Here is a 26706-nt window from a genome sequence, read left to right as displayed (position 1 = left end):
GTTTAGTTGCTAGCACTTAAAAAAATAGTTTTAAAGGCCTGTCTTTTAAAATGTGACCTTTACCTTCCTAATCTTAAGGGAGAAAGAGGTTGGAAAAGCAGAGCTGACTTCTGCAGCTATGATAAACAGAGATTTATCAAGTGTAGTCTGCCTACATGCTGGGTTGTGGAAGTCCATGGCATCACATTTCTGGTGAATAGAGCCCTTAGTTAGAGCTGTATCCCACAGAAAATATTTGAGGTTTTTCAGTCTGTGCAACCCTACAAGATGCAGATTGCAGCTTTGCAGGAGGCTTACCAGTGCAAAGGAAACTGGCCTGCTGTGGAAATGGGAAGCCAATTCAAGCATTGTCAGCTCACGTCTGGAGCGACACATTCAAGCTTGGCCAGCAGGTCAGTCACTAAAACATGTCATCTCTTTCCTTTGGAAGAAGTTCGGATCTCCCAGGGCTCCTGTGCCAGGCTGACCAGGTAAAGTTGACAATGTGGGCAGGGACAGTGAAGAAAGAACTCTGTGGTTATAAAAAGAAAAGAAACCCAAATAGGCAGAGTATTCTGAAGGATGAGAAGGAATCTGTGGGAAAGGAAAATGAAAACTGGAAAGTGAGACTGGAGAAAGTGAAGACCAGAACAGTGGATAGAGAGGAGGGAGAAAACGGGAATGTACTGAATGTGCAGTACACCCTCCCTGAGAAATAACAAACCATGGATTTGGAAGTTGCTGAAAGAGAAAAAATCTGAACATTTCTGTCTCAGCTGTGGTTGAGAGGGGACCTCAGTCGCTGTCTCCTTTCAATACTGCAGAGCACACACACTTTTTCTGAACATTTGCAATGGGTAGCCTCTTTTTCTTCTTTATGGACTGGCAGCTGTGGAGATTCATTCCAAAACAGATCAAAACTTAAGAAATGCAGCTGCTTTTTTATTTTTATTTTTTTTTTGTAAATCTGCTTGCGTGGAAAACCAGTAGAATAAACTCTTCAGTGTAGAGATAAAAAGGGTTCTGTTGTTGAGGGATGAAAACAATTTCTTCAAGCTGAAGTTATGAGTTATCTGGTGAGAAAAGTATTTTCAAAAAGGTTCAGATAAATATATTTATTAGCGTGCAGGTCTAACAAGTGCGTGGATTGAAGTGTATTTAGTGCACTCACGAGTCTGTTACTAGAAATGCAGTAGCATTGCAAAAATGTGGTCACTGAATGATTTAGTGTGAACAGAACCTTAAGAAGAATTATAGCCATCTGATGTATCATTAAGAATGTCACCAAGAATTAGAGGGCCTGAGTAATGCCTACTGTCTCCTGCTGATTGCTGCTAATTTATCTGCATTTCAAAAAAGAGAGCAGCCCAAGGACAGACAGAGAACAGGATTTTGCAAGGACTAGTCCAAGAAGTGCTTTTTGAGGTGGTACTTTTGTGCTTACAGGTATAAATACATTTGTGTTTATGGGTAACTTGGCAAGGCTTTAATTTTCTCTTTTCCCAAATTGCAATCCAGAAGTCCCTTATTTTAGTTGTTACATTTGTTTTTTATATTTAGTCATTACACTGCTTGAGATTAAAGGTGAGTTTATGGTCAAGGAAGATTATACAGCAGCGTCTCTGGCTGAGTGATTTTACTAGCTAACCATCAGATTGTGAGCTCCTCAGGCTAAAGACTCTTACTTATGTGTTTGTACAGCATCATGTAGCAGAATGAGTTCTGGCATACGATTGCAGTCCTGGGGCTCTATAGCAGTACAAGTAATGAATAATAGTACGGAAGCAGTAGTTGTATTGGTGGCTGCCCCAAGAGATCTTAAATCCTTTTATATGGATGTATATTCTGGAATTTCTTTGGCATCAGCCTGGAAACAAAATACTCCTGTTTGCCTGAAGGAGTTGTTTCAGGTTCCTTACAGCACACAAGGCTGAGATCCTCCTGAGGCTACACACAAGTGAGTGTTTCTAAGACCTGGCTTTGGAAGGTAACAATGCTGCCATTATCTCTAAACTGATCAGAAATCCGAGTTAGATTTTTAAATCAGTGCAAAATGTTTTCTGTACCTTATTGTGTTTACTTTTTATTTTTCTCTGAGACCTTTGGGATTGTCTGCTGTCAGAGATGGAGTGAAGCACTTCACTCACAAGAGAGGAGCAACAACATCTTCTATTGATTTAGTGAGTCAGTGAAGTCCAATGGTAAATATGACAGTGGTTTAACAACATTTGATGGCAAGGTTCACTTGATTGTTTACTGCATAGAGAGCAGGATAAATCAGATGTGCAGGGAGACCCTCTCATGGAGTCATGAGATTCAGAGAGAATCCCCTTGGTTTCTTAATTCCTCCTATGCAGAGGAGTACCAAGTGTGGTTGGATCCAGCTGTGGGCTCAGACTTGGTCAACGGTTTATGTCTCAAGGATTATATGTGCACAACCCATCTAAGATATAATCTTAGTGAAGCTTAGCAAGCTGTTAGTCACTTACAGGGGATCTGCTGCAGCAAGGAATCTCTCAGCCTCGAGGGGTAACCTTGAGAGAGGTCCCTCCTCAAGGGGACAGCCTGGCATGCAGCTGCCACTGTGCAGGAGAGCCCGATGGGCCCAGGCTGGCCACTATTTATTGAGTGAGATGATTGACTTGTAGTCATATTTACGTACTAGCAGGACATCTGGGTTGCTTCTCCAGACAGCCTATGGCTACTGAGGTGCTTATCCATCTCCCGAAAGTCCAACTGAACTGGATGCAGCCGTCAGGACCCCCTCTGATGGTTATTGCCTGAGTGGGGATCAGTGGGGAGCACACTGCCACACCTACTACATGTTATTACTTTTAACTTTATGCAATGGTAAAAATACATGCTAAAATAAGCCCCAAAGCTATTTGCCTTTGCATTTTAGTATAAGACTTTATTCCGTTCAGCCTTTAACAAAATTGGGAAAGGTAATACAACAGGTAGGAGTTTGAAACCCAGTTTCTACTGATTAAGACACAACCACATGGCAGAGCCTGCAGGTCAAGTTATATCTTATTTAATGCAAATATCTCTGACTGCTGCTTTCCCAGTTTTTCTATCACATGCCATTAAACAAATGGAAGGAGATTTAGGAGCTAAAAGTTAATGCAAGTGTGAGAAGCTATTGAAATTGTCTTGGCCTACATGGGAATGGCCGAACTATGCCATACCTGCAGGCCACTCCATCCATCTTCCCATGGCCTGGTCGTTTGTGAGCAGAGGAAGGGAGAGGAACTGCTCTATGGGCTGCTGCAGGCAAATTGCTCCTTCCCTTAGTACCAGGCTGGTGTTGATGGTGCTGCTGGTAAAAGAAATATTGAAAACAAATACCAGCAAAAAATTATGTTTGACACATTCTTGTTTACGTAATGAGATTTGTGCATTTAGTAATCTTTTTTTGTTCTTTCCTTTTTTATCTATGGTGGTACCTTCAGTTAGACCATGGTTTCTTTCCATGCATCTTTTTTGGTTTTGTTCTTGTCAGTTTGAAAAATTACAGTATGCAGAACTTGTTGTTTTTTTTGTTTGTTTGTTTGTTTGGGTTTTTTTTGGCCAGGCACAACTGCAGGGGCTCATTGGTCTAAATTCCCAGGATTGCCAATTGATTTAAAAAAAATATCTGTTTGCCATAATTATTATACTCTAGTCCCCTGAAACTGTGGCAGTTTTTTTACTGAGAAACCTCTTATTTTTGTTGGCAATTTTATCATCCTTTAGCAGTTTGCTCACTATATAGAATTTTTAGACATAACTATTCTTTTAGGCAAGCTATGTACTTGTATGCATATAGTTTATTTATTAGTTATTTTTGCACCCTTTCTAACACATCACTTGTTGGGTATATTGCCCTTTCCTAAGGAGAAAAAGGAAGTCAGGATACATTTTCTTCCCAGCACTTGTGGCAGTGAACAAAACAGAGCTTCTCAGGAGCAACCCAGGTCTGCAGTGGCTGCTCATGTGGCACAGAGAGCCTCCAGTTTCCTTCTCCAGCTCTGTGTCTAAGGGAGTCTTGTTTGCTTTTCTACCTGTACACTCATTTTGTCTTTGAAAGCTCCTTTAGCAGTTCCCTCTTAAATATTACTTGTTCCACAGCCCATTCAGATGAATGAGCCCATTCAATCAGCAGAGGAAGAACATTGCTAAGTATTGTTCCAGAGGAAATGAGGCTGGGGGTGACTCTTGGAGCTCTGTGTGTGTTTTTGCCACAGAAACTATATACAAAAATTAGGTGAGATTATTTTTCTTGAAAAGCAAAATCTAGTCCCACCATTTCCAAAATGGGATGCCTTGATAAGATATAAGCAAAATATCTCAGCAATATGAGAAGGGCTATCAGTGGGCTTTAAAGACATATTTTTTTTTCATTAGCTACTAGTTTTATTTTAGTATTTGGAAAAAGGACAGCTGGATTGTGGTCTGAAAATTAAAACAGATTGAGAAATTAAAACAATAAAGACAGGACTTTTGCTAGGACTTTTGCTTTGATAATTTGTGGAATTAGGTATTGTTGAAGCATGACAGAAGATACTACCTGGGAGCAGGCACTAGTACAGAAAGCCTTGGGCCAACACTTTGCTGTACTAGAAGAATCCCAAAAATTTCTCCTTGGTGGAGGAGCCTCTGCCCTGAGGCAATGCCCAGCTGTTTGCAGGGGTGACTCTGCCTGTGTGTCGAGGAGCTGTCACAGTTTAATGGTGCTCTGGTCTTTCGATGGGAATCTTTGGGTTCTGATTTCTAAGCGCCTCTTTAGGGTGACAGAAGCAAAGCATTTGGTCCACATACTTAGTGAGCCTTGTACCAGTAGAGAATTCAAGAGGCATTCACAAGACAGAAGAATTTATATATGGTGACTTCATTTGTTCTGGGTGTTTGTGAAAGAATCCTAAGGTCAAATCTATTTTGAGTTTGAGAAATCTCTTCTTGTCAAGTACCTTATTCTGCACATGGCTGGTGTTTTGTGGTGGGTGCTGTGAAACTGCACCTCCAGCTGCTCTCAAAGAGGTGCCCAGCATCCTGTTGCAGTAGCTTGCTTTCCTCATTCCTTCCACAGATGGTAAGTTTTGTTTGGTTTTGTCCTGTTTGTTGTACTGTCCTTCCAAACAGTGGCACCATGACATCTATGTTGATCAAAGCTAAAGAGAAGTGGGACTTCCTGGGTGTTGCTTTTCCCTTTCTTCTACACTTCTTTTCCCCCCTCTTCTGTTTTGGGTGAGCAGTAAAAACACGAAGGTGTTGTCCAGCATTTGAATATTTTCAGCTGCTGGGAAGGGGCAAACAACACACAAGTATCCACTTCTGTGTCTCAGCAGAGGAAGGCAGGATGCTCTACAGAGCTGGGGTTCACTCTTTTTATTATTCAGGTCTAAATTACAATTTCAGTGCTGTTCCAAACATTTCCCCTACTCTGGGATTAAAAAAGCTCTAGAGTGCAGGTGGGGGAAGAACAAAAAAATTGAAAGTGTGTGTTAAGAGGGATGATCCCCTCTCAGCTGCTTGGTGAGCTTTTGTCTTTTGAATGGCAAGGTGTAAACGCAGGGGTGAGCTTTTGTCATTCTGTGAGGCTGCCAGTCATTTTTGTCATTTGCTTTTTAAAACCATTCTGGTGTTTACTGAAGGGCAAAACTTGGAAGAAATGTGCTTTGAACATGGGTATTGATATAAAACATTAATGAGTGGGGTTTTTTTTATAAAAATAAAAGTTTGAGTGCAAGACTTCACATTTCAGCTGCAGGTCACATGCTTATGTGTGCACTGTGAGAGGGTTTGAGATGGTGGTCGGAGCTATACTTTTGGTTTAGGTCAGTAAGTGTTCCCAGGGCTTTTGTCTCTGTGCATAATAGATGCCCTGCTTGTCAAAGATGTATATACTGTGTGCTGAGTCAGAGCCATACAAAGTAAAATGTTTGATTTGGAGCCTGTAAGAAAACAAAGAGCCAATAAAAATATATTATAATGTCTTTTATCCTCCCCTTTAACAAGAGGCCACCCAACCTCAGGGGTACACTATTATTAAGTTTTCACTAACATGATATAATAGTAAATTAAGGCTCAGTGGTGTGCTGAGGCCACTTGAGCAGCTCCTACCATCATCCTAAATGTGAGCAAATTGCAGTTGGTTGGGTGCTTCCTCCCTTAGCTGAATCTGAATTGCAGAGAATTTTCTAGAAACAGGCCCCAAATGGTGGCACAGGGATTCCAGTTAAAGGAATAACTTTCTCCTCTTAATTTTGTCTCTGCACTGACCAAGGAAGGGTGTTAAACATCTTCTCCATGATTTTATGCCAACCAGGAAGAATTTCACTTTTGCTGGCTTGAAGTACTGGATATGTTTTTGTGCTTTGAAAACCTGAAAGCTTTGATATGGTGCATGCTATGAACTGATGCCAAGCTGTGACTAAACAATCTCATTAAAAACGCAAGGTAACTGAAGCAAATATTTCCTTTGAAGAGACAGTATCTGTTAAGTACTCATTTCCTCTTTTAAGTCTGACATTAAAGGGGCAAAGACAGGTGGGCTAATAAGAACAAGATAAAGCTTGTTGTGTTAGTTTACCAGCTAATTTGGCAAAAAAAAGCAGGGTCTTGTTTCATGCAGTTTTAATAGCTTGTATCAGTTGCATTTGTTGTATGAGGGATCAACTGTCTAAATATCTAGTGTAATTGTGAAATGCTTTTGTATGCACTTGTAACTAGATATATTTGCATATTTTCCTCAAGATGTAATATGACTAAGATAAGATCTCACCTACATAGTACCCATAATCTCTGATGCTAATTCTGAGCCTCTAAATAAGCTTCTTTAACCACAGCAAACCCAAACCCAATGCAGTAATGTTTGTTGTTGCAGTGCTAGAACTGCACTGGAACCCAGTCAATGATGGCCCTATATTCAGCTCTTCCACAGGCTGCACCAGCTGAGATCCAAACCACCCAGCTTACATAAGTCTGCCGTGCCTTTCCAAAACAATTAAGTCACGCATTTTCTTAAAACCAGTGTACAGAATAAAGTAATCTTCCTTAGCGTGACTTTGTGGTTTGTACCCTGGTTGGTAGATGGCCCCAAGAGCAGGGTGTTCTTTGAATACAGAAATACAACAGCCTGTATTCTCAGGTGTCTTTGCCTGTTTTCTGTAAGGATCTGGACTTGTGGTACCTGCTGCCAACCATCTCCCAGGCAAGTGAGCAGGAGGTGCCTTTTCTGCAGGGCGATGCGTGTCTCGGCCCCAACATTCCAGAGCAATGCAATAGCTCTAGGACACCAGTACAGCTGATGTTTTATGGCAAAGTGAGCAAAATCATTTGCCATCCTGGCGCAGAATGTGGTTGGCATGACCACATTTAGTGATTAACTGTAATCCTATCACTCATTGTTTTATAATTTCTCTCTGAAAGCAAGGATTTTGTTTGCTTTCTTAACCAAGGTATTGAACACAACCATGTAGAAATCAGGAAAACAAACTCTTATAGCACAACTATTGTGGATATGTCTTATGTATCAGAGAGGCTCAGGCCCATTTTGCCCACAGATGTTACAAAAAAATAATTGCAATAAGTGGTAAAAATGTATACATTAGTGTAAAGGCTAAAGCCTAGGCCTGGAGGGATTCCCATTAGTTTTAGCAGGCACTGGATAAGGCCCTAAGAAAACACATAAGACACTTTACAGAAGGGACTAAAATATGCTTAAGTTTTTTGGCACACTGTTTACCTTCCAACCTCTACCATTTCCCTTTCCATCCCCTACAAATGTAGAGATACTCTGATTCCAAAATATGAACGTGTGCTGTGAGCAGCCCATACTAGATACTGGGTGGGTTAGTTCTGTTGACACAAAGCATTTTGCATCACTTTATAAAACACAGAAAAAGTTCATTATTGCTCTAGAAACTTCATCAAATGAACATAAAGATTTCTTGCTACTTTGGGGGGAATTTTCAGCACCCAATTGTGAGATACAGCATTGAAGTCTGGCAGGAAAGAACATCTTGTAAATTGTTTCAGAATTGTCTTTCACCTCCTATTCTAATAGGCTCCCAAGCTTTTCTCTGGGTCAAGATGCATTCAACTTTAGGAGATGGGAACATGTGGGATTACAAGACATCCGTGACTTTTTCCATGAGAAAATAATAATAATAAACTTTCAGTAATTTAAGGATAAGTTCAAGTTTCCCTCTGGAGACTTGTGCATGCATTTGCAAATGAGATAGTTCTGATGTCTGCTAAGAAAAAAAAAAAAAAATCTCACAACAGGAAAGAATTTGTTTGGAAGAATCTCTTCTCCACAGCTGAGACTTTTAATCACTGTCTGCACTAGAGAAGGTTTATGCAGTGTTCCCAGCCTTGCAAACACCCTCTCTTCTCCCCACAGTTCAGCAGTGAGGAAGCACTGAGGGGCACACATTTCATCTGGCCCCTTCACACACCAGGCTGGAAGGGGCTGGTTCTGTCCCCATTGAAGCCTAATGGGAGCTTTGCCATTTTCTTCACTAAGGTCAAGCTTCCTTGTAAAGCAGTGGAGAGGAAACACCGGGACTGTAAAGCCACGTACTCGATCTCATGCCTTTTAGTACTAGATCTCAGGGCTGTATTAGTGCCTCCCGGGGTGAACAGAAGAAAGAGCTTTGTGAGGTGCAAGAGGAACCTGCACTGTCTTTTTGGCAGCTACTTCGTGTGAGAAGGTTGTTTAGATTAATCTACTAAGGTGATGACTGTATCCTTCTAGCAGCACCTTTTTAAAAAAAACATTCCTGGACTATAGAATGTTTTAAGCTCTACTTCCTCCCCCCCTTATTTTCATCCAACTTCCTGGGCTGCACTGGTCCAGCTCCTGCCTCCTGCCTCTGCTTCCTTGCAATGACAAGTCTGTTCTGTCTCTCACCCTCCCATGCACCTGCATCCTTAGCTCTGGGCAGGTGTTTCTCCTGATGCAAAGAGTCTTTCCAGGGAGCAGTGGGACCATGGTAAAGATGATTTGGGCAGCCTGCACAGGTGCCCACCAAACACTGATAGCACAAAGCCCTCTGCACACTCAGCCCGGAGAAGCAGAGGGAGAGTGGCTTCTTGTTCGCCAGCTGAGAAGCCAGCACTGCATCTCGTTACCACTTGTGTCTCAGGATTGTGTTAGCTGAGAACCCAGAAGGAGATAGCCTGGATCTGAGAGAGACAGAAATCTTCAATTTGTGCAAAAGGTGAGAGCGCTTCCCAGGAAAGCTCTGCCCTGTCCCTGGTGCACAGACAAGGGAGTATTGAAGGCCCTGACATTATCTGCTCTCTTTTTTTCCCATTACTTTCTGAATGTTCTTTCTGGGCATAAGTGGCCCTTTAATAGAATTGTTTTTTCCTGTATCTCATCACAAGTCCTGCACATTTATCCCTGTGTTTGGAAAAAATTCTAAATATTCACATATGCTTCAGAATAATTTATTTTCTTTTGTAGCTTAATAAAATCTTGGGTTTCATTCCATCTAGTTATCTTCAGGGATTTACGAAAGGCCAGTGGGGCTGAAACGCAGGACTGAACTGAGACAAAGGAAAACAAACAACTATATGAATACCTAGAATTTGCTCAGAATGCAGTGATGCAGCTCCAGTGCTGCTGTTTTAAAGAAGATGGTAAATTATTAATACTTCTAGGAGGAAATAAATACAGTAGTGTTTCTGCAATGTTTGGCTTGCTCTAAAATGTAATGTATTTATGCAGGCTTTTGCCTAGTCCTGTTGAGCCATAGTCATTGTACCAGATCTGTGCTCCTGAGTTACACGTGTGCCCCCGGAACACTGACACGCGGGTTGGCAATTTCCTTGTTTTGCTGGAATGTTACTGGTGTTGGAGACTGCTGTTGCATGAAAAAAAATTCTGTAGTTAGTTGTCCTTCCTTGCCAGTGAAGATCTGTATCTCATACAGCACAGTCTCCTACCTGGTGAAGACTTGAAAGCCTGAAAGGAGGTTGTAGCCAGGTGGGCGTCGGTCTCTTCTCCCAGGCAACCAGCAGTAGGACAAGATGGCATGGTCTTAAGCTCTGACTGGGGAGGCTTAGGTTGAATATTAGGAAAATATTTTTTACAGAGGGAGTAATCAGACATTGCAATGGGCTGCCCAGGGAGGTGGTGGATTCGCCGTCCCTGGAGGTTTTTAAGGTGAGACTGGATGTGGCATCAGTGCCATGGTCTAGTAACCATGGCAGTGTTGGATCAAGGCTTGGACTTGATGATCTTGGAGGTCTTTTCCAACCCGACTGATTCTGTGATTCTGTGATTTGCAACAAAAGAAATGCATTTGCTCCCGTCCCAGCCTAGACAAAGCCAAGTGTGGCTGGAGTGTGTGGTCTGTGGCACTGGGGCCTCAAAAGCCTCTGATTTCACACTGGCTGTGACAGGCTTTGGACTGGTAGAAAAGCTTTCCCTTTTCTTTGAGACCATCGGCTTCTCTTCATGTGGAGCACAGATGTTTGTTTGGTGTAGTGAAAAAATGATGCACAAGTAAGAATTTCTTAAAAGTTATTGTCATGCAACAATATTTTCGCTCCCATATCTCATGCCAAAAAAGAGCCTAAAAGTTCGGGTTGATTTTCAACATTTACAGGAATAACAGATGTTTAAAAATATTCTACAAAGGTGTCTTTCTGTGTCAATAATCCAATAGAATTTACAGTCTCATAGAAGTATGATGGCAGTGATGATGTCAGACTGCCAGTTTTCTTTTTTGTTTTTTCAAATGCATGATGGTTGTGTCTTTACCACAACTTCTGGACTTCCTTTGAAAGAGAATTTGCAGAATAAGGCAGGAAAAGGGAATTTGCTATTCTGCTGTTTCTGGCCTGAGTGAATGATGATGGAATGAAAATCGACAAATTTAAATTCCTTAACGTTCCTAAAGAATCAGATACATTTGCTAAGCAATAGAAGTGAATTGAAAAGCAGTATAATACAAGGGGAGATACTGGACCTTTTTAAATTTTAAAGACTCTCCTGTTTATTAAAAAATGAGACACCATGACTAGAAATACTTTAGTATTCCATTTGCAGGTATTTCAGTATAGTTTTACACTGGAAACTTTGTTACTGAATGAGTTATTTTGCTAAATGCAAACAAACACTAGTAAGAGGTTGTGTGTTACACAGTGTTTGCTACTAATGTAATTCCATACCATCCGGTGCAAGCTGCCTGAGCCCAGAGGGGTGCATTTGTGTACACCCCCACTTCCTTTGTGCTACAGGAGATTTTCCACTCTGTTAGCCCATGGAGTAATTTCAGCTACTTGGGACCAAAGTATTTTCTTTAAAATATTCTTTATATTAGGATGATCAAATCCAAGTTTATTTAGTTTTAGAAATTATCAATCACCTTTTTAGTAAACAAGAGTGATACTGTGTTCTTCAAACTGGAGACTAGCCCAGATTTCTCTTAAAGCAGACAAAATCAGAACACATAGAGTAAAAGTACTGGAGTAGTTATGTTTTGCATTTTAAAACAGTCTTTTCTGAGACATTTACTATAAACATGGCAAACAAGATGTATTTACTTTAGAGGTCCCTCCATTGTGTTTATCAAATAGCTGTTACAGTATTTACAATGCTGTATTGAGTTAGAAAAAATCTGAAGCTGTTTTGTGTATTTTCCCTCAAGGTTAAAGGTTTGAATCATGGGATAATGTGTGATATCTCTAGGGCTTCTTGAAACAGTTCAAGAACACGCACAAAGGGCTGTGGTTTGTGCTATATTTGCACAGAATTTAACATCATGTTCCTTTGGCTTAAGAGCAAAGATGAAGATACCAGGAAAATATTCTTTCTTTTAACACCACAGTATACATTTTCACAAAAACCCCTGTAACTGTTTTGTAAGGTGCAAAAGGTAGTCACACACTATTTTTCTCTGTTGTCATTTTTATTTTAAAACTACCCTATCAACTCAGGAGGAGGAGTAAAAAGAAATGCACTTCAAAGAACGAACGTTCCCATTTCCAGTTGGAATTTACTTTTTAAATAAGTTATTTATGGTTTGTTTGTGCTATGGCAAGTTACAATATTTAAACTAAAAATTTCTCTCACATTAAAAAAGTAATTGTCAAACAAATATTTTAGTCATTCAGAAGCAAAGCTGTGGTAGTTTAAAACCCTTGGTATGTATTTGTAAAATATATTTGTCTTGGTTTTTTAGCTGAGCCGTCCCAAGAAATGCTAGTGAGCTCTCGGGTGAGAGTTGTATTCTCTCTGATTAATGATGATTTCTTGATAGCTGCTGGGCAGAGGTTATACAAGCCAGCTGGTATTTCCATTAAGAAGCAAGTTAAACTCGTGCTCTGTAGTTTTACAGCAGCATTTGACTGTCTGCAGAAAGCTGGCTGCGACTGCAGAGTGGCCGTGATTTACACTGCGACTGCAGCTGCTTCCAGTCGTTCCAGGTCAGACAGGACACGGCACACTGGCGTGTTTCTGCTCATCGCTTTTATGGGCAGCTGCAAGCCTTCACAAAATAACAAAGTTAGATTTGTGACAAAAGACCTTCCCTCGAGTTCTAGGACTCTGTAATTAGCTGAGGGAACTCATCACTGTTCTTGTGTCTCCTAATACTTTCCTCTGTTTATTCTTACTTTAACATTTGCTGTCAATATTAATGCGTTTATTTTTTTGTAACTTAATGCTTTCTTTTGGAGTTATAGTCTCCAAATGTTTTCTGTATGTATAAATATGCCAGTCCTAGAGCTCTTGAGTATTCCTGTATCCAGATACCTCCTGGTTTTTAACGTATTTCTCCTCTGCACCACCCACGGAGTTATTGCTCAGGCGTGCAGGGAATAAACAACTCCACTGGGGTCACACAAAAACCCTGTGGTAGACCAAGAACTTGAACTGTGACTTCCTCAGCTACCTATCCACTCTTTTTCTTACTTTTTTATGCTCACTTTTCTTACTTCAAAAATCAAACGTGCTCCACTTCATGCTTGCTTAGTTGTTGTCAGATATGAGGGGCTGTTCTGGACCTTTGTGTGTCTGTGGGACACTTTTGTATGTCTGTGGGACACTTTTGTATGGCAGTAAAGCAGTTTGGAAGCTGAAGGTGCAGCATGGCCAGGACAGTCTGGTGCTGCCCAGGGCCCAGGCTGCCCTTTGCTACATCTGGTGCCTGTGATGTTATGGGGTGCCCATGTTACAGTCTGGAGATGGGGTGTGTTTCAGGGTGACTAATTGCATCTATATTTGCTGTCATTCTGAAGTTGGTCAAGAAGCCAGTGGCTTACAGTCTGTTGAGTGGGCAGTGGAGGGGTGGAGGTTCCTCTTTCATTTTTCAGCACTCGGCCTCTGGACATGTGTAAGGCTGTTTGCATCTATTCTCTCCTGTGCAGAAACAGCATGGTATTTTTTGACTAGAAAGAAAGGCAGATTTGGACATCTCTGTTCCTAACGTGTGCAGTTAAATATCTATTTATCTTTCACTTGAGTAAAATGCAAAGTGCTGATTTTGATCATTGTTATCTGTTTAGAAAGTTATCTGGGAATGTATTTTCAAACTCTTTATTGTGTGTGTGTGACACCTTGGTACTACTTACTGATTCTACACTTTGTAACCTTACTCAAATGTTGCCTGAGTTGCTTTTTGGATGTAATCAAAGAATTTACGAAAGCTTAATATTGCTGCAGTCTCTCTATGTGAATGATTGCATGGAACCAATTATGATTCATTATTCTAGAGGGGTGTTTGAAGATGTCACATTACATCCTATTCATGTGTTGCAGCTCATTCTTCAGACAGCTGTGACATACTTACTACCTTCCACATTGTACATTGCTGTGCATCATCCTTGTTGATTCTGTTTGGCAGGGAGTTGTTCATATGGTTTTAGGCTCAGCTTTGATTGTTTTCCTGTTTGACCTATCTATTCAGCAGTTTATGTTAGTTTTAAAAGGGGACAACTGTGCCATGGGTGTTTTGCCCAAATCAGCACTCCCTCTGGAATGAAATAAAGCACAAAGAAAAGGCCATATACATCTTTGAAAGCAAATGCTTGGTGAACTGTCATCATTCCACGGACAGTGCTAGAACAAGTGCAGATTTAGACCAGCTGAAACTGTCCCTAGTGAAGCGCAGAGCTTGCCTTTTATTAACTTCTGCAGCTTCAGTTTTCATCTGTGCCTTCAGAAATAAGGAAGACTTGCAAGGAAAATCATAGTCTGATTAGTGAAGAAAGACAATAGAGTGAGCTTCCAGAATAGGTGTCATTCTTTGTGACAGTGATGAGTCTTGCTCAGGCCATTTTCTGTTGTTTTGGCCTTCTGTGGTCACTGTATAAAAAGGAGCATCAAATTGGTTAACACTTGCCAAATGAAAAAAATACGTTAGTGTTAGAAATTGAAAATAAGGAACTATTTTACACTAAAGCTATTAAAGTATATTCTTTCTTTTCCCAGTAATGTGGTCAGCTTTCATGGGTGGCAACACTAATTTTTTCAGGAAGTGGAGCTGTCTTGTGGGTTCATCTAGAACCGTGCCATTTCCACCTGAGCAAAAAACCACAAGCACAGTCATGCTGACTAATAAATATAATAAATATATGAGATGTGCATTTGTGATTTGCTTACAGTTAAATAAAATCTTCCACACATATAATTTCTTCCTGTAACTCTGTAACTGCATTAATGATTGTCTTTACAGAGTAGCTTCTGCTTTAATTTTGAGCCACTTCTGTGTGTAAAACTTGAACTCAATTCATGTAACTTCAAGAAACTCGTTCAACATTGTGGTTATTTGTTCCAACCTTTTCTTTCCTGTGAAGAAATGCTGAAATTATGCTCAGGAAGGAAGCAGCAGGATGGGATTCTTGGTTGAAGAGGTTAGAAGTTAATGTAGGGAGAGGCAAAATCAAGCCATGAAGAAATACTTTAGCGGACAATCTGAGTATTGGTGGTTAATAAGTAAAGAGCAAGAAGCAAGAAAAGAGGTCTTGCATAAACTGGCTGAAGAGAAGCAAGAAGCTGCTCTGGATGTGAAAGAAAGGTAGAAAGCTGAGAAAATAGTAGAGACAATGGTATGGGAGGAGCTGGAGAGGAGCAAAAATGTGTGTGACAAACATGTTCAGTACTGACAGTACTCTAAGTGAGGAAGAGGCTTTTTTAGTTTGCAGTAGTAACAGGAAACCACTGGAGAAATTCAGAGGAGATTTTAGCTGCTCACTTTAGGGCGGAGTGAAGAGAAGTTTAGAGGTAGGGAAGCTGGACAAAGAAAAGCTGGAACAGTCAAGATGGTGAAACAGTAACCAAAGAGTTTTAGCAGGAAGGAAAGAGAAGAGCTGGGAGCTACTGGAGAGGAGGAAGACAGGACATATGTAGGGACTGAATTTATTGTCCAGTTTTGCAAGTTGTTTGTAAAACTGATATGGTAAAAAACTGTAAGTTTTGCTTTTAGCTTCAAGGCAAACTGTTTTTAAGCATGGCCCTCCTGCCTTAAATAGTCAAAACAAGTTTTCTGTGCTTTAAGTAACACTGCCATTTTCAGATGAAATCCAGCAAATGTTCAGAAAGTAGAGTAATACATGTACTGAAGGAGAATGGTCTCTATTGTTTGCCTCTTTATGGTATGGATTTTATAGGTCAGAAGTATGTGGCATGTACAGTACTAGACTGAGATGCACATGGTCAACCTAGAAACTTGGCATGTTGTCAATTGTTTCAGTAAAACAAAGTACAAAAACCAACTCATGGTTCTTATCCTATTGCCCAGAGGAGCTGGGACATTTCCTGAAGGTGAAGCACTTGAGCCTGGAGGGAGGAAAGAGTGCAAACTGCAAGAGTAAATGTCACAAGCTGGAAGCAATAGAGCGTATTAGGGGGGGAAAAAGTGCGTGTTGCAATAACAGCCAATTGCAGCTCCTCAGAAAATGCTTACACTGATGACTTTAGAATGGAGGTGGGATGGGGAGATGTCATGGTTCAAATGATGATACATTCGCTAGGTATTCCCAGAAAAAGGAGAGGGAGCTATTTGGAAAAAATATATCAGATAAATATATTTTGAAAGATATCTTGAGTTCAGTAACCTTACATGGCCCAAACAAACAGTTTCTTCTGAATTCTGCATTGCTGAGAAAGACAGTTTCCTTGGAGTCCATGAGAAGGCAGTGTCAACAAGACCAACTGCAACATTTCCATGGTTGGCTGCAAAGGCACAACTTCCCAAGGTTATTTTTGGGAACCCAGCATATTCCGGCATGTGACATGCTCTTCCAAAGCCCTGAGCATCTCAGAGCCCTCACTGGCTTCAGTTGCTTAAACAGCAGCTATGAAGCACAAAGAGCATCCAAATCTTTAAAGTACAATAAACAGGGAAAATGTTTGACCTGTGTTTTTTTCCTCCAACTATGAGACCGTTTCCCAGCACTCGAGAGAGTATTTTTACTTAAGGCAAACTTATTGCTTTTCATCCTGACACTGCTTTTTGGACTATGACTGGGTGTAATGTAGTATAGAAGAGGAAAAAAAGATTTTTTTTTTCTTTTTAGTTTATGCCTCCATTTTATTTCTGTACATATTTCTGCAAGCTCATTTTCCCCCCTTATTATTGTTGTTCCTCTGGTAGAAAGTTACATGAGAATCCAAAGCTTTTGGGAATGTGCATAGATAAAGTAGGGTAATATCTAAATTTGTAATTTTGATATTTAGACATAATGCTTAAACCCAGAGGTCTCTGTCTCCATCTGTTGGAATGAGAAGGGCATAGCCCCAATGGCTTGCTTGGACTCATCACATGGAAATTGTAATTTTATTTTACTGTGTCTTCTTCCACTGTTTTCAGTTTAACCAACATTAGCAACAACAGTGACTTGATATTCTGCTTTCCCATGGAGGCAGAAAGTTTGACTTCACTGGAAAATAACAATTATTGCAAGACCTCTTAAGGTGCTCAGACATAGATTCTGCTTCCTTAAAGACAGGCTAAAGTACTTAGAAATACTTGGGATATAAATTACTTAGGATCAGATCCAAATCCCATCAAAATCAGGGTGATCACTGTCTGACCTCAGTAAGAAACAGACCTGGGCCTTAGAAATAGGAGAGGTTTCTATCCTACTTTACCCAAACTACATTCCTGCTTTACCCAAACTGAGCTTGAGTGTAGAGAGGGGTGTGCAGCCTCCCCAGGAGCTCTCTTCAGAAGCTGAAGTTTCCTCCTCAGAGACATTTCCCTCTCAGACCCTAGGGCTCATTCACTGGAGAGTTCTCAACCTCTGTCTGTCCTGGTGCTTGAGGAACCATAGACACCACAGGAGTTAGCAGGAATTGGGCAACTCTGTAATTTGGACAAAATGTGTTTATAAACGTTAAAAGAATATTTTGTCATATTTTTGTGCTCCTATGACAAAGGGAGAATACTATCTCTAAATGTTGGGACAGGTTCTTTTCTTGGAGTGGGACTGATACAGTTACACCCACGTGAAAGGTCAAGAAAGTGAGACAAGCTCATTGAGTTTTCAGATATCACACCACAGTATTCAAAATGGTCCAGTGATAAAAAGGATTTTAGTAAATGCCTGAAAGCAAACCTTGGAACTGCATGGTCTTTAAGGTCCCTTCCAACCCAAACCATTCTCTGATTATTCTTTGAGGGATTAAAGGACACGTTTTGACAGGTTCCCGAATGCATGTGAGCACCAACTAGGATTTTCAGTAACACTCATTTTATGTAGGAACAATTCTCTTGGATCCTTTAGAAATTATGAGTTGCCTTTCTGTTGTTTTGTGCTTAAATACCCATAAAGATTGTCACTGAAAAATTCAGCCTTGTAAGGATTTAATTAGGAAGCTACCTTGATATCAACTGCGTTGGTCATCTAAGATCCAGGAATTTCAGTTTAGTAGGCTAAACCCACTTTCTTCTTCTTTTGTTATCTTTTACTCAGTGTTTTTCTCTTCTGTAGGGAACTTCCTGCTCTGCAGCAACAGATGTGCCGTGGCTGTAGGCTGGTCAGGTGGCCATTCTCAAAGCTTAAGGAGTGAGGAGTAGTGCTCTGCTGGTGCCCAGTACCTTATTGTGGACTGGTTAACTGGTGGGGAAGAGTCTGTCCTTTGAAATGGTAAAAGTTTTCAGAACTGTCTTGAACAGTTATACAGCACTTTCCATTTCTTAGTTGTATGATATGGTAAGTACCTCACCCTATCTCAGCCTTAGTTCATCCTGCAGAATTGACCTGGGGACTGATTTATTTAGGCTTTTAATGAATTTAAGAGTACATTTGACTTTGGAAAGGACAGTGGTCCCTTTGATGAGTATTTGAAAGTTCCTGGTTTAATAGGGTTTTAATGTAGTGCTTATTAGGTTAATTAACCCACTCAGTGCATACAAGCTCATGTCACTTCTAAGGGAGGCTTTATTTCTGTTAGCAAATGCTTTAAGGCTTAAGACTTTCAATCAGGTTTTTCAAGAATAGCACACCTAATTTAAATACATTGTTTTCAAATAAAATCATCAATAAAAACTTCAGTAAAGCTATTCCATTGTTATCTGACACACTGAACAGTCAGTTGCAAGGTTGCCAATAGAAGCTCTGAGATGGCAGGTTTAAACAGATGACACTTTTTCATGCACTGCAGGCAGCTGGACTAGTTGACACTGCCCCAGCTCTTCCTCAGAGGAGAGAATATTTTTTCTGGGCTGAGTCTGTGCTTGGTGGTATTTTTATTCCTCATATAGATTTCAAAACAAAACAAAGCAGTTGTTGCTTAGCTACCCCTCTGGAGTGATGGTCTCACCATTTTGCAACTCTCTAATCTCAATGTTGCATTTTTTGCTTGTTAGAATCTATTTTTGCTGGCTGGTGTTTCACACAGACACTTCTGGAACTTTTTCATCTGCCGGAGTGGAATGGCTGCGTACAGCTGGCTTAAAACTAGAGAAAGGAGCCTGGCTGGGGGGTCTGGGAAAGGCCCCACACCAAAAACCCTACAGCAGTGCAAAAACGAGTTTATTGTAGATTCAGGGATACTGACTAATGAAATCTCCCACTTAGGGTGAAAGGGTCTTTATTTCTTTGCCATTACCATACGGCTCTGTGTTAAGAATAGGTTCATTTTGGATGAGGATAAATGCCAGAAAGCAAAATATCTGACTCCCATCTTCTTCAAGACTTTCTGACTGAGAAACTGTAAATTGGCATTTTGGAGTCATGATACTCATTACTGCAGAGCACAGCAGAATGGAGTTAGCTCAACTGTTTATGCAGTCAGAAATGAATCTGAAAAAAATCTCTAAGTTATTTCTCTTGAAGGAATCAATGCATGCCTAATGCCCACAGCTGTACCTTTACCCTTTTTATGCAGCACTGGGGTATAAGGGAAGTAAAGAGGTTTGCTTAATGAAGAGTATCATTGCAGACAAAAATGTAGTTAAAGGCTGCAGACCTGTTTGCAGCAAAATGAGGAAAATATTTGGCCAAGCAGTGTTAGATTTTGGTTACTCTGACCTGGAGGAAGAGTTCTCCAGGGCTCCTGCAAGCAGAATCAGTCTGAGACTACGTGTGTGCTTTGGCCACCGAGCTGTATCTCTTTGCCTTCTGCTCTCTTCCCTCCATGGTATCCCAAGAGCAGTCAGCCATACTTGCAGAACTATGCTGGTTTTAAATACAGCCCATTTCCTCTGCTAGGTATAGCCAACAGATCTTGGCACATTTCTGTCAACTCTGACAATGCTTAATTTACAGCCTTTAGCCACAATGCCACTTTCTGGCATTGTTAGAGAAATCAGAGTCTGTTCCCATAAAGCTTGTTACTTGACAGCATTTATGTTGCATGACTAATATGGCAATGGCAGCAATTTGCAATTAACTCTGTGTCTCTCCTTGCCTCTCTGCCACGTGCCCCAGAGCGTACATGTCTGCCTAAGCCTGACCTGCTTCCCTTCACAATTTTCTTTCTCTATAATGTGTTATTTGAGCTCAAAGAGGGAAATGTGTAACTTGGATAACTAGGAAGTTGAATGAAAGCTGCAGACTTTAGACCATCAGTTTAGATCTGGATCTGCTCTAGGCTGGAAATGTGTGCGAGTACCCTGCTCCCTGCCAGTGTAGGGAAGTTATCTGTCCCGTGGCTGCAGGGCTTCCTCAGCAGCACCCAGAGCAGTGTGACGTTATTAGAACCTGTTTGAAGCCCGTGTAATTATCTATATTTAATTGGGTTCATTCCCTTTGACTCTGCTCTCACACATCAGAAAAGGCCTGGTGAGGCTAGATGATCTGGTAACTCTTTCTGGGAAAAGGGATAATGGAGTGGGTTCAGGAACAAGGGACCCCACGCCATGCTGGAGGGAGAGAGATGGAGGTGAGTGAGTTGGTGCCTCCAATTCCTGCCTACCCCTTGCAGGAGAAGTACCAAGTTGTCTCCCTTCCCCCAGCTACGGCCAAGGGTTTCAGTGAATCAAAGCTATAGAGTTGAGTCAGAGCCAAGGAAAGGCTCTGGCTCGAATCCACCAGCTAAAAATGAGCAAAGCTTTTGAGCCTGACTGGAATCTCTCAAAAACAAACAAACAAACAAAAATCCGTCCCCAAATCCTTGTCGTCTTTTTTACTTGTTTTTAGTAAAATAGTTCATTGCATTTTCATCTGTTTTCGAGATTTTTCTCTTCTTTTTCCCCTTCCTGATTGTATAAACGTATCGTATACATGTATATTTTAGATTTTTTCAGCCAGTTGTGGAAAGTGTTCCTTTTTGTGGTGTTTTCATTGAGACAATCAGGGGCAAAGTTCTTGTGGCAGTGCCAGGTCTAATACCACAGGAAGAGCTGTGTCCGCTGGAAACACCACAGAGAGTACAGAACCCACAGTATTTTCTAAAAACAAAAACGGTTTTGAAAGCAAGTCAAATACTGCAAAGTCAGCTCAGATTATTATTTTGTCTCAGATTGTTTATTTGTCTTTGTTTTTGTTTTTTAAGGGGGTGCTGGGGAACATGGTTTATGTTAAATCTGATTTTGCCGGTGTCCTTCCAGTTATAAGTGCTGCTGTAAAGTAATGGAAATGCCACGATTGCATCATTTATAGTTGTTTAGAGATACACAGTTCAGTCAACAGCCAGGGAGCTGCTCTACCTTGAGGTTTTGTTGACACTGTGTCTTTTTATTTTTCAGTCCTTATACTCTGGCAGCATTCAGAAATACAGCTATGGCCCTGATTTCTGCAGACTTGTATCTCCAAATGAGTCCTACCAAGATGCAGTGTGCAACTTGTGCATGAATTCTCACATGAGCAAGGGTCCCAATCTGTAAAAAAACACATAATGAGTAAATAACATTATGGGGAGGGAGGTGAGTAGTAAATCTCTGACGTTAAAATGAAAGCAGTTCTACCCAGTCATTGGCATAGAATGGGAATGCTTTTAATTCTCCTCTTCCACTTTGACAAGTAGCTTGGGGGACACTAATTTGATCTTTTTATTAATCCAGGCTATTCAAGACCAAAAGCAAAGTATTGAATGAACTATTTCTTCATAGAAGTCTAAATCACAAGAAGAGATTTTAAAAATAAAGAATCTGGGACAGGCAGGGAATCAAGTGTTGAATGCTGAGGTTTGGAAATACGTCCTTATGTTTATGGAACAGCTTTCTTCTGCAGGAAGAACAGCCAACTCAGTGTATTAATAAGCAAACGATTTCGCAGTGACAATGAGTTAATAGTGGTTGTTGTGCAGAGGATAACAGATGGCCCCTGGAGTGAGTGTACTCCCGGGTCTCGGCTGACGCTGGAAGCCGTAGGAGTACTGCTCCAGTGGGTTGTGAATGGTGCAAAGCCAGGAGTCTGCATCTTCTCTTGGGACAATTCTTGTTATTGCAGTACGAGCCCTGTGACTGGAGCTTCAACTCTAGCTTAGGGAGGTAACTGCAGCTACTTAGTCTTAGATGTCAATTTAAAAGTTTCTGCTTCTTTCACCAGTGCTGCATTTTACTGTTGCATAATAATTTTGCATGTTATCTTTTTTGGTTTTACCTGTGCTTTAGGTTTTGTTGTGTGCAGGAACAGGCTATTGGAGCTGCTCTGCACGCTAAGAAGCCTCCACTTGTAGCACAGACAAATTTCTTTTTTAAGGTCTAATACTGAGTTTTAAGGATCTGTTGCCCTCCTTGATTAAAAAATGAAAAAGGACAGTTTTACACAGTTTATTGTACACCACTTCAAAGACATTGTCTGCTCGAGGGAGAACTTGGTAACCTCGTGAAAAAAGCCACAGTCAGTGTATAAACACCATGGAAGTCAGAAGGCTCAGAGGGAAATCTGAGAGTGGAGCTCCTTGACTGAGATGTTTGTGCAGAGATATAATCCTTTTCCTCTTTGTCTTTAATGTGTCAGCATGATTCAGTCAGGAATTCACAGTGGCTCCAGTGGCTCTCTGGAGCTTTTGATGGGTCCCTAACTCTCCCGGGGAATTATCCCATGTGAATGTGAAGTCACATCTGCTCAATGGGGCAGTGTCCTCTTGTGGGAACTGAAACTTAAATCACACAGATTTCTGAGGGCTCTTGCCATGATTCTGGCTGTTCCTGGTGTCTGAGGTGTCTGAGGTCCATCCTCTCTCCTGATCTTCAGCTCAACCATGCTGTTATGTGAAGGGCATCTGCAGCACAGCGGGACAGGGCTGCTCTTATCAACCATATCTGCCACTTTTATGCTAGTTTGGCCTTGAGGGAAGGGTCTGTCTTCAGTATTGTGTTAAAATCCTCTTTAGCTACCATGTACTTTCTTGATCCTTTTTTTCCTGTAATCACTGATTAGCGGGATGTGTGTTTACATGCAGATTCTTCCTTTCTAATTAGCTTATTCCTAATGCCCCATAGATTCACTGCCATAAACCAGTTTTATGTGACCTCACACTCCTCATGTGCCTCCTCTGTCCAGGCGACACAGCTCCGTCAGCTCCAGACAAAAGCACCCAGACAATTCTGTTTCTAAAAATGCCCTTATTACTGGTTTAAAGTTGACACATGTCAGCAATAAGCAAAGCCCTCATCTTTTCCCAGCCTGCAGTAAATGTGACACTCCTCATTCAAGCCAACTCAGTCCACCCCTCTGGGAGTCTGGGAAAACAGGCCTTGCAGGGAGCCCCCAAGGTCAGCAAAACAGGCGCTGTCAGACAAATTAAATATCAGAGCAGAAGTTTGCCGAATCTCTATGGTTTAACAACAAATCATATATAGTAGTCAGCAGGAATCTGAATATGTGGTGTAAATGAGACATTCTGTGTGCAGTTATCTTCAGGTCCCTTAGCTATTTAGGTTTTTATTGCTTTATAGAATTTTTAAAATAAATCCACACAAATGAGGCAAAGGTACTAAATCAAAATTAAACCAGCACACAGCCATGTACAGGAGTCACAGACAGCACACAGAACCCCAGCAGGCCAGCTCTCATCTTCGTCTGCATGTTGTTTATATGCTACATGCCATTTTCTGCCAAAGTAAAGATTCCTATCATCCTGGTGGCTTTCTTTGATGTCCAGCGGGGCATGTGCCTTGTACACATGGAGGAAACTGAAAAAGTCTGTGTTCTACCATATCCGAAGGTCATGTTTCCCAGAGAGAGACTTCAAAATCTTTCAGGATTTTAATGTTGTCTGAGAATAAGAAAAAATTAGTTTTCCACAGAAGAAACCTTGGTCTTGATAATGAGTCACAACTCATTATTAAGGTGTTTGGAGTATTCAAGGAAGATTTCAGTTTTGAGATCAAAGAGGGCACAAATATGGTGGTCTTTTATAGGTTAAAGGAATCACAGTCCACTGCTGTACTGACGTAGAGACTAAGTTTTACACTGGTCTGTGCATGCAACTAAACCAGCACCGGGGCTGCTGTCAAAGATGGAGGTTTATGTGCTGTCAGGGACAGGGATTAGGATCTGCAGGGCAGCTGCACTGCAGGGGGTGACAGGTCTCAGCGCCAACCACAGGTCAGGAAGGGGGAGCAGGCTCCACTGAAAAAGGAGGAAAATCCCAACTTGATCTACTTGTGGTAGATCCTCCTGCCTGGGCTCTGCCCAGAGTAACAAAAAATCCCCGGGAAGGAAAGGGATTTGACCAAGGGTGATCCCTGGCTGTAGTGATGGAGCTGAGAAGCAAAGGCATTCAAAATGTTACAATAGTGAAATGCAACAGATTTATGGGAGAGCAGCTGCTTCCCTGCTGCACTGCTGGCTGCACTGCCTAGTGGGGACTTGGGTGGCACAGGCTATGGGTGGCTGTAGGACAGGCTTGGAGCTCTCTGCCATTGACTGCTGAGGCCATTACTGGCTGGCTGGGACCTCCATCCATCTCTGGTTAATGGAAACAAGAGGATGAATGCATGTTTGAGAAAGGGAGTAAATAAATAGCACTGAATGAGGGAGATAAGACAGTGAGAGTGAGGGAAAAAAAAGAGTCAAACCACTGAGATGTGAGGCAGTGAGGATAGAAAAAGCAGTGAGGAAAAGGAGAAACAAAAATATGGCAAACAGTGAGCAGAAGGAGTGCTTGCTTCCTCCATTGCCCTGACCTTGCTGACCCAGCTCTCCTGAAGCATCTCCTCATCACCTCCCCATGAGCTGTCCTACCCCAGGGCACAGTGCCCAACTGTTCCCTGTTCTACAGCAGAGCCGAACTCTCACCTACCTAGTGGAGGGCAAGCTCTGTGGGAGCAGGGAAAAGAGCCCTCCAGGTCTGTCTGCCCCTGCCTGCATTCTGAAAGGACTGATCCTTCACACCATCGATGCCTCTGTTTCATTCTCTTGGGTCTCTCTAGGAAGACAAAAAGTCATCTCCTTCAAGGGAAGCTTAGGTTTGTGTCTTTGTTGTTTCCCAGTGTGATTAATTCAAGCTGAGTTGAAAAAGTACAGGCAGACCATGGGGAAAGGAGACATCCATGCTGGCAGATGCACTGTTTCTGTTTCTCACTGAGGCAGGCACACATGCCCAGGATGGCACGTCAGTTCTGACCCTGGCTGCAGTAAGGCTGGACAAAGTGTGAGTGGGTTCAGTGGTGTTTCTCAGTACGGTAAATATGGTTCGCAGCACTGAAGGATTTTGCAAGTCGTTCCAAGGTCCATGGATGTTTGAGCTCCTGACTTGCCTTGAAGTAGTGTCAGACTCCTCCTGTTGTTCCCCTGGCCTGGCAGCGTGGACTTTGCTTTGGTTATGACTGGGTTAGAAAGGAACTGGTCCAAAACTCCCCCACTGCCCCTGGCCGTTTGTGATCCATTACTTATTGCTTTCCTGTTCTTGGCAGACCTCACTAGGCTATGGATCTCAGAGCTGGGCCCTGTGTCTTATGACTGTCTCCTTCCTGTCCTGCTTGTCTCCTTTTTTTTCTGGAAATTTATGGCCATATGCACTGGGATAACTGCAGCTGCTGGTGGGAAAGGTGTACATTGCTGTGTGCATGCACCAAGTGCTGTGTGCCAATTAAACATATCAATGTGTTAGAAAAAAATGTCTTTCAAATTAAAATTCAGTAGCAAATTCCCCCTTACTTCCTACTCATTAAAAATAATCTAACAATCAGTTACAAGCTTTGCCAAACAATAACATAAGAATCTTGTAAAACCCCATCATGGTGTTCAAGCAATACTTTGCCAGAGATTATTAATTAGATGTGTGTTCGTGCCCAAAAAAGAAGAGTTGTGACCCCTCTGAAGCTTTCCTTGCACCCTATAGAGTGTGGTTTGTTCTGTATGCTGCAAGAGAAGGAATTTTAATGTTCTTCTCTAAATTAGTTTCCAGCCTTTAACTGGAAAACCTGTTTTATCTCCTGAAGGGATGTGCCATTTGATGCTTAAGGCTGGAAAGAGTCTCTAGTGAAATAGGACAGGAGAGACTGAGGCAAACCAGGCAGACTGATTTTCAGGGAAGTCACTAGACAGCAGCACTACCTATACCTGGGCCGGAAAGCCGCTTTGCTTTTGTGCCAGATGGGAAGTTGTGACCCGGTTACAGGAGTAGGCAATAATTTTTCAGAGAACAACAAAAAGAATGACTAACCAGGAAATGCTGAGGTGGATTAAAGATCTAAGGGAAGGAGTTCCCATCTGTGTAGTAGGAGCCTGAGTAGGCCTGTCACTGGGACTCCCATCTGTCCAGAAGAAGGTGGGAAAGAAGGTGCTGAGGTTCCAGTGGGCCACTTTCAGCCCCACAGTGGCACTATGGCAGGTGACAAATGCCCTGTGGAGATGGGTGTTGCTGCTGGACCTCCCAGAGGCTTCAGTCTTGAACTACATGCAGCCAGAAAATGAAGATGAGGAATAGAAAGGCTCTTCTCTTAACTGGCTGTGGTCTAAGTGATGCAAATGCCATGGGGCATTTTAATCTTGACTGACAAGTGAAAAATAATTTTTCTACTGCTTAGTAGTACTGACATCTTTGTTCCATAGTAAAATAAGACGTAGGTAGTTTTGTGCTATGAGCAAATGTAAGCCTTTGATCTAGTAACACTGTTTGATAAGATAATATCAATGCATTTACAAAAAAGGAATAGCATCGGTGAGTATTCTTGCCAAATAGTCTGATCTACTTTAAGGTCCAGATACTGAACCATCTAGGAAAAAATCCAACAGGAACCTAAAAGTGAACAGAATTTTTTTAACTACATGTTTTAAAGACCTTAAACATCCACATCCCTGACTAGACTTTTACGGACGAAAAGTTGCAAATGTTTTCACACCAGGAGTCCTTGAAAGTCCGTTTCTTTCCTGCTTCACTGCCAAAAC

At 41.5% G+C, this 26706-nt stretch overlaps 1 protein-coding gene across 4 annotated transcripts in view; it reads left to right on the top strand.

Moving 5' to 3' along the window:
- The window catches only part of PDE8A (phosphodiesterase 8A), a 144941-nt gene that overhangs the window by 55952 nt on the left and 62283 nt on the right, over positions 1–26706 (top strand). The window lies entirely within an intron of this gene.

This window comes from Lepidothrix coronata, unplaced genomic scaffold (genome assembly GCF_001604755.1).
Source record: "Lepidothrix coronata isolate B3197 unplaced genomic scaffold, Lepidothrix_coronata-1.0 Scaffold11, whole genome shotgun sequence".
Classification (NCBI taxonomy): domain Eukaryota; kingdom Metazoa; phylum Chordata; class Aves; order Passeriformes; family Pipridae; genus Lepidothrix; species Lepidothrix coronata.
This window is presented reverse-complemented; position numbering and strand designations above follow the sequence as displayed.